Source organism: Siphateles boraxobius, unplaced genomic scaffold, assembly GCF_051911475.1.
Source record: "Siphateles boraxobius isolate OS27281-9 unplaced genomic scaffold, OSU_SipBor_1 6, whole genome shotgun sequence".
NCBI classification, from domain to species: domain Eukaryota; kingdom Metazoa; phylum Chordata; class Actinopteri; order Cypriniformes; family Leuciscidae; genus Siphateles; species Siphateles boraxobius.
This window is the reverse complement of record NW_027509186.1, coordinates 2,750,416-2,762,570: the sequence shown is the minus strand read 5'-3', so window position 1 is coordinate 2,762,570 and position 12,155 is coordinate 2,750,416. Positions and strand designations below refer to the sequence as shown.

General features: G+C 49.7%; 1 pseudogene; it reads right to left on the bottom strand.

Annotated features, from left to right (window-relative positions):
• Nucleotides 1–8,924: 8,924 nt before the first annotated feature.
• On the bottom strand, nt 8,925–9,022 carry LOC143716815 (U6 spliceosomal RNA; annotated as a pseudogene).
• Between the last annotated feature and the right edge of the window lie 3,133 nt (nt 9,023–12,155).

Here is a 12,155-nt window from a genome sequence, read left to right as displayed (position 1 = left end):
TGTGACTCAACCTTGAAGGGAAAAGATATTGCCTTTGAGGTCAAACCCTGTTCCCCAACGGCATCTGCTGAAGAAAGGGAGTGGACACACTTGTTGATGGCCCCAGAGTACAAGCATAAAAAAAAAGATTTGGCAGGAAAACTGAGAGTGCGCTATAGACATTGGAGATATTGCCTTTGTGGTCAAACCATGTTCCTCAACGGCATCTGCTGAAGAAAGGGAGTGGACACACTCGTCGATGACCCCAGAGTACAAGCATTAAAAAAAAGAGTTGGCAGGAAAACTGAGAGTGCGCTATAGACATTGGAGATGCACCAGTCCTTGACACAAGAGAACAAGAAAGAAAACAAAGAGTGGCAGGAGGGGATGAATCAAGTCCAGTGAAGCAGGCTTTGATCACAGCTGCAAAAATATGGAGCGCTTCACGGATTTGCGTGTAATCCTTGCGCTCTGTGCCCAGCAATGCTCTCTGGATGCCGGCCAATCAGCAGCTCGGATTGTCGAGCCTTTGTCGAGCGTTTTCGGTTTTGGGCCAATCAGCAGCTCGTATTGTCGAGCGTTTTTTGAGCGTTTTCGGTTTTGAGCCAATCAGCAGCTCGTATTGTCGAGCGTTTGTCGAGCGTTTTGGGCCAATCAACGGTTAGTATACTCAAGCGTTTGTCGAGCGTTTTGGGCCAATCAACGGGTAGTTTAATCAAGCGTTTGTCATAGCAACCACCATAGCAACTGACAACGAGTCAATTACCCCAGTGAGTCAGTGAGTAAAACAAAAATAAATAGAATATTACGAATGTACTGACATAACATTGTCTTCCCAGAGTACTTTTACAATGTACTGACATGGAATTTGTCGAATGCATTATGCTGTCAATCGCTGGTTTTGATATTTAAAAGATACGTTAACGTTAGTTAATTAACGTGAACGTCAGGCGTCCTGTTTACACATTTAAACCATATTTACACTTTGAATTTCGACTCCAAACTGTAGTAACTACATCTAAGGAAGATAACCAGTTAGTCTGATCAAAGATTAAATACATTTTGAGAGATCGCTAGTATGTAATGTAATGTAATGTAATCCATTGCATTGGAAATTAACAGGACAACATGTGACGATCTCTGAAAACAAAATTAAATTATGAAAAGACCATACAGTTAGTATCTTTAGACCCTTAAGATTATAATATCACCACGTGAAAACAAAATATAAAGTTTAAGTGTATGTTTTATGCATTAACAATAAGCCTGTTTGTTTAATGGCTGCCAGTGCATAGGGGGCTGACCCTGGGGTCATTATTTACCTGTTGTGTCAAGTTATGTTAATTTGTTAACATTAATATTTCAATAGTGAATGTGTAGTACTAGTATATCATTAATCTTATGTATGATATTCCTGTTAATATGGCAATTAACATGTAGTTTAACCTGTAATGCTCGCTTAACGCTGTGCTGTGTCATTGTAGAGATGGTTTTTGCAAATTTTAAAGTGACGGCCTCGCAGCAGCTTGTCCTGCGGGCCTCTGATGAGGCGGCGGCCTTCATCGCCGGCAAGGGGCCACGCGGGACCGCCGCTGCTGCGAGGGCCAAGAAGCCAGAGGAGGTGGAGAAGGAGGCCCAAGCCCACGTCATCTCAAAGGGCGGTGACCCTGGTAACCCCATGCTGGTGCTGGGCTGCCACAGCATCCAGTTTGGCAAGTACCAGGGTCAAACTTTCCGTTGGCTCCTGGAGAACGACGTGGGCTACACCACGCAGTTGGTTGCCAGCCACCAGCGGGAGCGGGAGAAAAGTGCCTCCGACAGCCCCCTTATGGCCAACAAGGACGCACTCGCCCGGTACTCGTGCGCCCACCCTGCTTTTGCTGAGCAGCTGCGTTACCACCGGGTGCACGAGGAGGCCCGGGCTCGCGCCACTCAGCCCGGGTGTGAGGGCGAGGCGCTTGTTGGCTTTGTGGACTACAAGGAGGCCACCCTGAAGGACCTGTACGACTCCATGGAGAAGAAGCACCAGACGTAAGTCCTGTTGTGGTGAAGGGCAGTGTACTGTTGACAGGGTGCTGTGACTTGTTTATATGCGTATTAATCTTTGATCATTGTTTTGCATATTTGTCAAGTGGCTACGGCGGAAGACACCACAGCCTGGGACCTCGATGGACGCCGCCAGGAAGTACATCCTGGGCCGAGACAAGGAGCGGTCGGCAGAGGTGGCTGCTACCCCCCACCTCCCACCAGCAGCAGCAGCAGCAGCTACCCCACCACCAGCAGTGGCCCCAGCAAGGCCGCTGCTTCCACCGCGCTGCCGCCACGCAAGCCGATCGCTCCCATGTTCTCGGCCCTACTGGGAAGGCGTCCAATGGCCCCAGGTGAGCTGCAGGCCAAGGTCAGAAAGCTGATGACCACACCAGCACGGCCTGCAGTTCCAGGTAGATCTCTTTCTTTCTCTTTAACACAACAGTGGTTCAGTGTACAGGATTAACTAACCATTGCCCTCCCACCCCACAGCGGTGTCTACATCCGTCAGAGACCAGCGCCCCTCGGTCCCCCCCCCCCTCACTGGCATGCTGTACGTCATCTAATCACTTGCATTCTGCACGTCATCTAATCACTGGCATGCTGCACGTCATCAACGATCTGGTCCAGATGGCCACTGACTTAGAAACGGGTAACTGGCACCACACTGGACACGTCACACTGTAACATTTGCCCTCAATATATATTCTTCTGGCGGTATTTTTGTATTAACTGTAATGGTTTCATTTACTGGTCTCTACAGCTGATGCTTGAAGACCAAAGGTAGGTTTGGCAGGTAATGTAGCCATCTTTGTCGGTGGTAGATGTGTAGAACGTAGTGGCAATGTAGATTTGCTTAACCACCTTCACATGTCTACTTCCCTTGGCCCTGCTGGATCTCTTGACATTCACCTTGTAGCACTAAACCATCTGCCCTATCACTGGCATGCTGTACGTCATCTAATTACTTGCATTCTGCACGTCATCTAATCACTGGCATGCTGCACGTCATTAACACTCAGACTCACTTAGTCTTGCCTGCCTGTGTGTTGCCCCATGACTATCATTGTGCTGATGCCATTTTGTTGTGTGTGAATGTGTCTGAAGCTCACGTACAGGTCCTTCAGACTCTCCCGCTGGTGGTGAGGCCTCCATCTCCACCTCCTCCGGCATTGTCCTCCATCCCTCCCCCACCGCCACCACCTCGAGTTGCGGCTGCTCCACCTACGCTCGCGGTTCCGGCTCGGGCTCAGGCGTTGACCAGAGAGGAGCCCCGTCGCGTCTCCGTGGAGGAGACGCAATCTGGGGAGGCCACCCTGGCACCAGCGCCGGCGAAGAGGAAGAGGAAGGAGAGGAAAGTGGAGCAGGCAGCAACGCCCACTCCTGCTTCGGCTGAGGCCTTCTTCGCGTGTCGGCTGTTCCTCTGGACGCCCCTGCGTCTGTGGGGCGTCCGGCCAACATGCTGTAATAGGGCCCTCACCAAGTGTGGGCTCTACAGGACCATCCGGAGGGTCCTGGACATCGACGGCTGGTACTTGATGGCCACCGAGTACCTGGAGTGCCGTCGGTGTGAGAGGAAGGTAGCTGCCTGGTCGCAGGAGGTCGTGGGTCAGCTGGGAGAGGGGCATCGCGCCCTCTTCCCGGCAATCCTCACCTACAAGTAAGTAGCTGCCTGAACACTGTCACAGTATGTCTGTTTGTGGCGCCCTCTTCCCGGCAATCCTCACCTACAAGTAAGTAGCTGTCTGAACACTGTCACAGTGTGTCTGTGTGTGGCGCCCTCTTGCCGGCAATCCTCACCTACAAGTAAGTTCCTGTCTGAACACTGTCACAGTGTGTCTGTGTGTGGCTCTTCTGTAACACATGATGTGCTCCTCTCTGTAGGCTTGCCTGCGACCGGCGGGTAATCATTCAGCTGCGTGAGCGTACTCGGGGGAACAGCGCCACGCAGCTGTGCAAAAAACTCTGTGAGGCACACACAGAGGCCTGGATGCGGCGGTCCATACACTACCTCAGTGTCATGGAGCCCTTCACGTCGCGAGGTGTCGTGCGCATGTGCACCCCACCACCAAAACCGCCACCCGTGCCCCAGTACGCGTGGCTGTTAATGGTGTACTGCCACGACATCCTCTCCCGCCTGGAGGACGTGAAGGCCCGGGTCACCTCCGTCTTTGGAACGGTTTTGAAGATGGATTCGACCAAGAAGGTAAATGTGGTGCTATGTATTTATAAATATATATGTATATAAATGTGGTGCGGAGTATCACGCTCTGGCTATGTGCGTGCAGCCTTACTGAGATGATTTATTCTTTCAAACAGGTGACCCGGAAGCTCGCCAGTGCTGCCGCCCAGACCGCAGCGTGGGCAACGAACGTCGGCAACGAGCACGGACAGGTGCTCATGTCCGTGCTCACGGACGCCGAGGGTGCCGGCCTGTTGCCCATGGCTGCGGGGTTAATGCGGCGGTATCGGGACGCTGGGGTGGAGCCGCCTCAGCTCCTCTACGTCGACCGGGACTGTTGTTCGTCCCACGGGGGATCCAAGACAGCTGACATGTTCAGGAAGTGGGACAAGCTGGTGGTCCGGCTGGACATCTGGCACCTGATGCGGCGGTTCGCGTCAGGTGCGTTGTGGCAAAAACAATAATTAAACAAACAGCATCACAGTAAGAGACATCATGGTTCCATAACTTGATATAACATGCATTTTTCCATAACAGGTGTCACCACCGAGAGCCACCAGCTGTATAAACCCTTCCTGCAGCAGCTGTCTTCGTGCATCTTCCTGTGGGACCCAGAGGACGCAGCCCGGTTGCTCAAGGCGAAGAAGAGGATGCTTGAGGCGCAGGGGATGACCTTCTCGTCCGACGCCGGAGTGTGGAGGCACGTCAGCCGCAAGAATATGGCTCTCCATTGCCGTCGCCGCACGCGTGGAGCGGCGGAGACGGAGCGGCTGATCGGTGACCTCCTGGAAACCTTCGGCGGTGCCAACGGACGAGACACCATGGGGATTTCCCTGCTGGACCAAGACCGCATCCAGAAGATCTGGACGGAGCAGCGGCGCCACCTCCATTGCATCCAGGACCCGCCGGGCGTGGAGCTGTACACTGAGACCGGCAGGATGACCAAGGGGGGGATCAGCCTGCCGGTGTACCGTTGTGCACGAGGCTCCACGTCCCTGGAGTCGTTCCACCTGCATCTCAACCGCTTCATTCCAGGTATGTTTCACATTCTTCACTGTCATGTCAATCTTTCACTGTCATCGACTCGCTGTCATTCACATTGTGTGCACTGAATAAACTGCTAAACATCTGTGTTCCTCCTCAGGAGAAAGTGCCAATCCCTGGCACTTCCAGTCATTTCTCGTGGAGGGGTTGACGCGGTGGAACGCCGACAGGGCGGCGTCCGTGGCACAGGAGGGACGGCTGCTGCTCCGCTCCTACAATGGCCCCCTGCAGCACTCCCTTGACCAGCTCAGCCAAAGGGTGCTTGGCACGAGTATGGTCAAGGATTACACCAAGCCCAGGGAGTACACGGGTAAGAACACAATAGCCACCGCGCTTACACGTGTCCACACTGAATGATATTTGTACCAGACTGACTGATGCGATTTGTGTTGTTGTACTTCAGGGGAACTCATCGGCATCGAGTACCTGTACTCCCAGACGGGCAGAGTGCTGCAGGACGTCAGCTTGGACCCTGACATTCCGGACGCGGGGGGGGACGTTCCCCAACTCGTCGAGGATGACGAGCTCGCCGACGGCCCGCAGGAGGTGGAGGACCTCACCCTGCACGTGCCTGGCGAGTTCCCAGCTCCTCAGACGGACCCGCGGTCAGGGCGACCGGCTGACGCACCCGCGCCCGAGCCATCCAGTCCGACCGGTGCCCCCGAGCCCGCACCCCACTCCCCCGGCCGGTCCTCGCCAGAGCCTCAGCAGGCTGCTGAGGTAAGCACGCCACCTCTTTGTGGTCTGCGACTGCAGTGCATCTCGCATCACCAAAAACTGCGCTCGCTCTGTTCCATCCACCTGACTTATTGTTTTCCATCTCTTCTTGTGTGTCTGCAGGACTACAGAGGACCGGATGACCAGCCGGGGTACCTGGCCGTGGTCCAGTTGGCCACGGCCTTGGTGGGGTTGCGTCACGACCCGGCCTTGTCAGAGGGGAGGGTAGACGAGCTTATCAGGCTCTACGAGGCCCTGTCACCGTACGACAGGGCCCGAGTAGTTTACCCTCCCCGCTACAGGGACAGGCCAGCTCAGGGGCGCTTCATGGCAGCCAAGCCAAGCCGCACCAGTATACCTGGTGTGGAAAGCTTGAGACGGTAAGGCTACGCTTCCATCATACATTTCCCTGGTGTACAAACAAGCTGCTTTATGTAATGTTGCCCATTATCATGCTCATATCTGTCATTGTTTTTGTCCATTGTCCACAGCTGCCTGGTCGGAGAGACCTCTGGACCTGCCAGCAGTCCCAGCGCAAGCCGGCTGGTAGAGGCAGTATGCACCCAGCTCTGCCGCTTGATCCCCTCGGGCAGCCGTGCGCGCGGTGCCCGGAGGTCGCGGTGGGACAGCATACTGCTTCGGTACCAGCACATCCGGGACCTTGTGCTGGGCCACCAGAGGCTGATGGCTCGGGCGCCCATACAGCTCTTTGAGCTGAACGCCAGGACCCTCTCGCTGTGGTATGTTTGATGCTTTTGATGTTATGGTAATGACATGCTTGAATGGCATGCTCTCAAAATTGTACATGTAACTAAAACACTACGTTGAAATCCGTTTTCAGGTTCACCAGGATGCAGCGGGAGAAGGAGAGGACTGTGCTAGCTTCAGGCGTTGCAGCAGAGGGACGACCACCAGCGGCAGCGGCAGCGGGTTCGGCGCCGTGCCCAGCAACAGCGGTGGATCGTTCTCCGGCAGCAGCAACAGGCCAGGCGAGGACAGCAGCGCCAAGGGCGGCGGGACCTCTGGCAGCAGCACCGGCCGTGGCAGCACCGGTGCCTGTTCTGCCAGCGCCAGTGCGCCCACTGGCGCCTTTACCGCCTGCCCCCTCAGCTGTTGTCCTGGCCATACCACCGGCTGCTGCAGCTGCAACAGGACCTTTTCCGGCAACACAGCCTCTCTTTCTGGACCTCTCACTGCCCCAGCAGAGTGTGAGGGTGCTCCCCATCCCAACGCTCCCTCGGACAACGCCAGCCCCACACGTCCTCCCTCTGCCGCTGGCCGCCGCACATCACGCCGGCCCTCGGCTGCCTGCACCACCTCCTGCTCCCCCTCCTCAGCCTCGCTCTGCGTACAAAACTGAATGGCTGAGGAGGAAGAGGGCTGAGCAGAGGGCAGCGGCAGGAACAGTCGTCGCTGCCTGGGCCGGCGTGCCACAAGAACAAAAGTGCAGGAGATGCGGCCAGCCAAAGCGGAGGGAGACCGGACACACCCGCTACGGCAATGTACATTTTTGCTCTGCCGCCGCAGCGGGTAAGAGTGTGGAGGACTGGCTGAGGGAGATGAAGGACCAGGGTCGAGCCCCGGACTGATTTCGCATTCTCGCTGGGGCAGGTGTATATAGTTGTTTCAGTGTTTGTTTGTTTGTTTTTTAAAGACATTGACTTTACCCTCCACAAGGACCGGGACCTTGCCGCGGTGTGGAGGCTTCCTACAAACACCGGTCCACACCTGCCACAACTTTTCTACAGCAAAAAAAACATTGTGTATCCCATTCACACCTGTATAACATTGCCATGCCTTTGTACTATTCTGATTCTTTGCACTGACAAGTTATATAGGCCTATACTGTGTGTGTATGCTGCCTATCATATGGCTTAAGAAAAAGAAAAGAAAACATTGTCTGTCCCATTCACACCTGTATAACACATTCACACCTGTATAACACATTGTCATGCATTTGTGCTGTTCTGATTTTATGCGCTGACAAGTTATATAGGCCTTTTGGACATGTGGGTATGTTCAATAATGTGGTCACTGTCTTTGGAGTTACGTCCAGTTGCCACTGGCTCTGTTGCCGCCGCGTTGGTACTTCACACTGTATGCTGCTGCATTATTTATCCATGCATGTCTGTAATGAGCCCTTATACTATGCGTCTGTCTGCTGTGATTGATGTGGTTTAAAATAAGAGGAATGAAGCCTTGTGCCACTGTTCTGCATCAATACCACTGTTCTGCATCTCGCCCCAGAACATTTATGCCATGTGTCTGCTCTGATGCTCTATTTGTATTATTATTATTATCATCATCATCATCATCATCATCATCATCATCAAAATCATCATGTTTTATTGTATTGTAGTTTGAAATAAATAATCTATTTCACACTGTAGTCTACTGCTGCTGTGTTTGGTGTTTTCTGCATCTATACATCATCATCATCAACAACAACTACAACAACAACAACAACAACTACTGATATTTAATTGATATTTTTTTTACTGAAGAAAAAGGTGAAACGAATAATACACGGCATGTAACTTTTATTTATACATTGAAATAAAATTATTGACATAATATAAATGTAATATAATGTTTAACATAACAAATTTTTATATATATGCAGAAAAAGGTGAAACAATATAAATACAATATATCTATGCAGAAAAGGGTGAAACAATATAAAAAGGGGAAACAATATGAATACAGTATATTATTTAACATAAACAATATAAATACAATATAATGTTTAACACAACAGATTTTAATATCTATGCAGAAAAAGGTGAAACAAATAATGCACGGCATGTTACTTTTATGTATACACATGAAATAGGCATAATATGAATATAATAGTGTGTAATATAATGTTTAATATTTGTGCTTCGGTCGGGATTCGATCCTACGCTTTGATGGTGTCTCGTTTGTACCGCGTTTGTGCGACTGGGCATGCGCGAAGGCACTAATGCGCATGCGCGAAAACAGAGAAGAACGATGGCGAAGCTTTTCGTAGGGGCCATGCTAATCTTCTCTGTATCGATCCAATTTTAGTATATGTGCTGCCTTAGCAAGCACAGGTTTGGTGCCCAGCTCAAGGCATATCTACACCTTGGGTTCCAGCGAGCTATCACCAAGGTGGTAGGGCCCAGCGAGTCATCTCGCCTCTGCATACCTTTGCTTGACACAATAATTGATGCAAAAGCTCAATTAGTTTAGGAATAGGACATCTTAGAGCTTTAGGGTTCACAAATGGCCAATTCCACCATGATGTATGAGAGCATCTACTGAAAGAATGGGGTGGGCAGACTTATGGATGGTACCAAAATACAAGCTCTGAATGGGCTGTGTCCTCCAGATTTTTGAGAAAAAATCGAGTTGGCAGAAAAACGGAAAGTGCTTAGCCGTTTGCGCCACCGTTGCATGCACTCGATGTAACTGGACACGAACTGCAGCAGGAGGAATTAATCCTCTGGAGACTTTGAGGTAGAGGCCCTCTGACACACGTCGGAAACAAAAACTTAAAGGACTTCACAGATTTTTTTATTTGATTTATTCTTTGATTTTTTCTCTAAATCGGTCTCCTTTCAGCATAGGCGCTGCCTTAACAAGCAAAAAGGCTCAGCTATTTTGAGGCATATCCACACCTGGGGGCCCAGCAAGTCCTCACCAAGGTGGTAGAGCCCAGCGAGCCATTTCACCACTTTAAAAAAAACTTGTTTATTAGTGTAGCCTGCCTTCCAGAGGATACATATTCACACACTTTGTAATTCATTCACTGGGCTATCATGCATTCAAACTAATCAAGAGTTGTAAACTTTGATGGGTTGCTGTTGTGTATTTTCATTTAGCTGTTCTCATGATTGCTGCATTTATAGACAACTGTGCCTAGGGTCTTGAAGTTCAATCACACCACATGTATGTTTTTCCACATTTTTTTCCACTTGGCATATGTAACTCTTTAGGTATTTACAGCACCGCTGGTCACTGTATGATAAAAATGTGAAAACATCATAAGTAGAAGTTTATTTTAGCTCAAGTTTGCTCTGTGTGAATGTATTGTTCTGTTTCAGTGGTGTTCTGTGACTCAACCTTGAAGGGAAAAGATATTGCCTTTGTGGTCAAACCCTGTTCCCCAACGGCATCTGCTGAAGAAAGGGAGTGGACACACTTGTCGATGGCCCCAGAGTACAAGCATAAAAAAAAGAGTTGGCAGGAAAACTTAGAGTGCGCTATAGACATTGGAGATATTGCCTTTGTGGTCAAACCCTGTTCCTCAACGGCATCTGCTGAAGAAAGGGAGTGGACACACTCGTCGATGGCCCCAGAGTACAAGCATAAAAAAAAGAGTTGGCAGGAAAACTGAGAGTGCGCAATCAGTTTAGGAATAGGACATCTTAGAGCTTTAGGGTTCATAATTGGCCAATTCCACCATGATGTATGAGAGCATCTACTGAAAGAATGGGGTGGGCAGACTTATGGATGGTACCAAAATACAAGCTCTGAATGGGCTGTGTCCTCCAGGTTTTCGAGAAAAAATCGAGTTGGCAGAAAAACGGAAAGTGCTTAGCCGTTTGCGCCACCGTTGCATGCACTCGATGTAACTGGACACGAACTGCAGCAGGAGGAATTAATCCTCTGGAGACTTTGAGGTAGAGGCCCTCTGACACACGTCGGAAACAAAACCTTAAAGGACTTCACAGATTTTTTTATTTGATTTATTCTTTGATTTTTTCTCTAAATCGGTCTCCTTTCAGCATAGGCGCTGCCTTAACAAGCAGAAAGGCTCAGCTAATTTGAGGCATATGCAGACCTGGGGGCCCAGCAAGTCCTCACCAAGGTGGTAGAGCCCAGCGAGCCATTTCACCACTTTAAAAAAACCTTGTTTATTAGTGTAGCCTGCCTTCCAGAGGATACATATTCACACACTTTGTAATTCATTCACTGGGCTATCATGCATTCAAACTAATCAAGAGTTGTAAACTTTGATGGGTTGCTGTTGTGTATTTTCATTTAGCTGTTCTCATGATTGCTGCATTTATAGACAACTGTGCCTAGGGTCTTGAAGTTCAATCACACCACATGTATGTTTTTCCACATTTTTTTCCACTTGGCATATGTAACTCTTTAGGTATTTACAGCACCGCTGGTCACTGTATGATAAAAATGTGAAAACATCATAAGTAGAAGTTTATTTTAGCTCAAGTTTGCTCTGTGTGAATGTATTGTTCTGTTTCAGTGGTGTTCTGTGACTCAACCTTGAAGGGAAAAGATATTGCCTTTGTGGTCAAACCCTGTTCCCCAACGGCATCTGCTGAAGAAAGGGAGTGGACACACTTGTCGATGGCCCCAGAGTACAAGCATAAAAAGAAGAGTTGGCAGGAAAACTTAGAGTGCGCTATAGACATTGGAGATATTGCCTTTGTGGTCAAACCCTGTTCCTCAACGGCATCTGCTGAAGAAAGGGAGTGGACACACTCGTCGATGGCCCCAGAGTACAAGCATAAAAAAAAGAGTTGGCAGGAAAACTGAGAGTGCGCAATCAGTTTAGGAATAGGACATCTTAGAGCTTTAGGGTTCATAAATGGCCAATTCCACCATGATGTATGAGAGCATCTACTGAAAGAATGGGGTGGGCAGACTTATGGATGATACCAAAATACAAGCTCTGAATGGGCTGTGTCCTCCAGGTTTTCGAGAAAAAATCGAGTTGGCAGAAAAACGGAAAGTGCTTAGCCGTTTGCGCCACCGTTGCATGCACTCGATGTAACTGGACACGAACTGCAGCAGGAGGAATTAATCCTCTGGAGACTTTGAGGTAGAGGCCCTCTGACACACGTCGGAAACAAAACCTTAAAGGACTTCACAGATTTTTTTATTTGATTTATTCTTTGATTTTTTCTCTAAATCGGTCTCCTTTCAGCATAGGCGCTGCCTTAACAAGCAAAACGGCTCCGATAATTTGAGGCATATGCATACCTGGGGGCCCAGCAAGTCCTCACCAAGGTGGTAGAGCCCAGCGAGCCATTTCACCACTTTAAAAAAAACTTGTTTATTAGTGTAGCCTGCCTTCCAGAGGATACATATTCACACACTTTGTAATTCATTCACTGGGCTATCATGCATTCAAACTAATCAAGAGTTGTAAACTTTGATGGGTTGCTGTTGTGTATTTTCATTTAGCTGTTCTCATGATTGCTGCATTTATAGA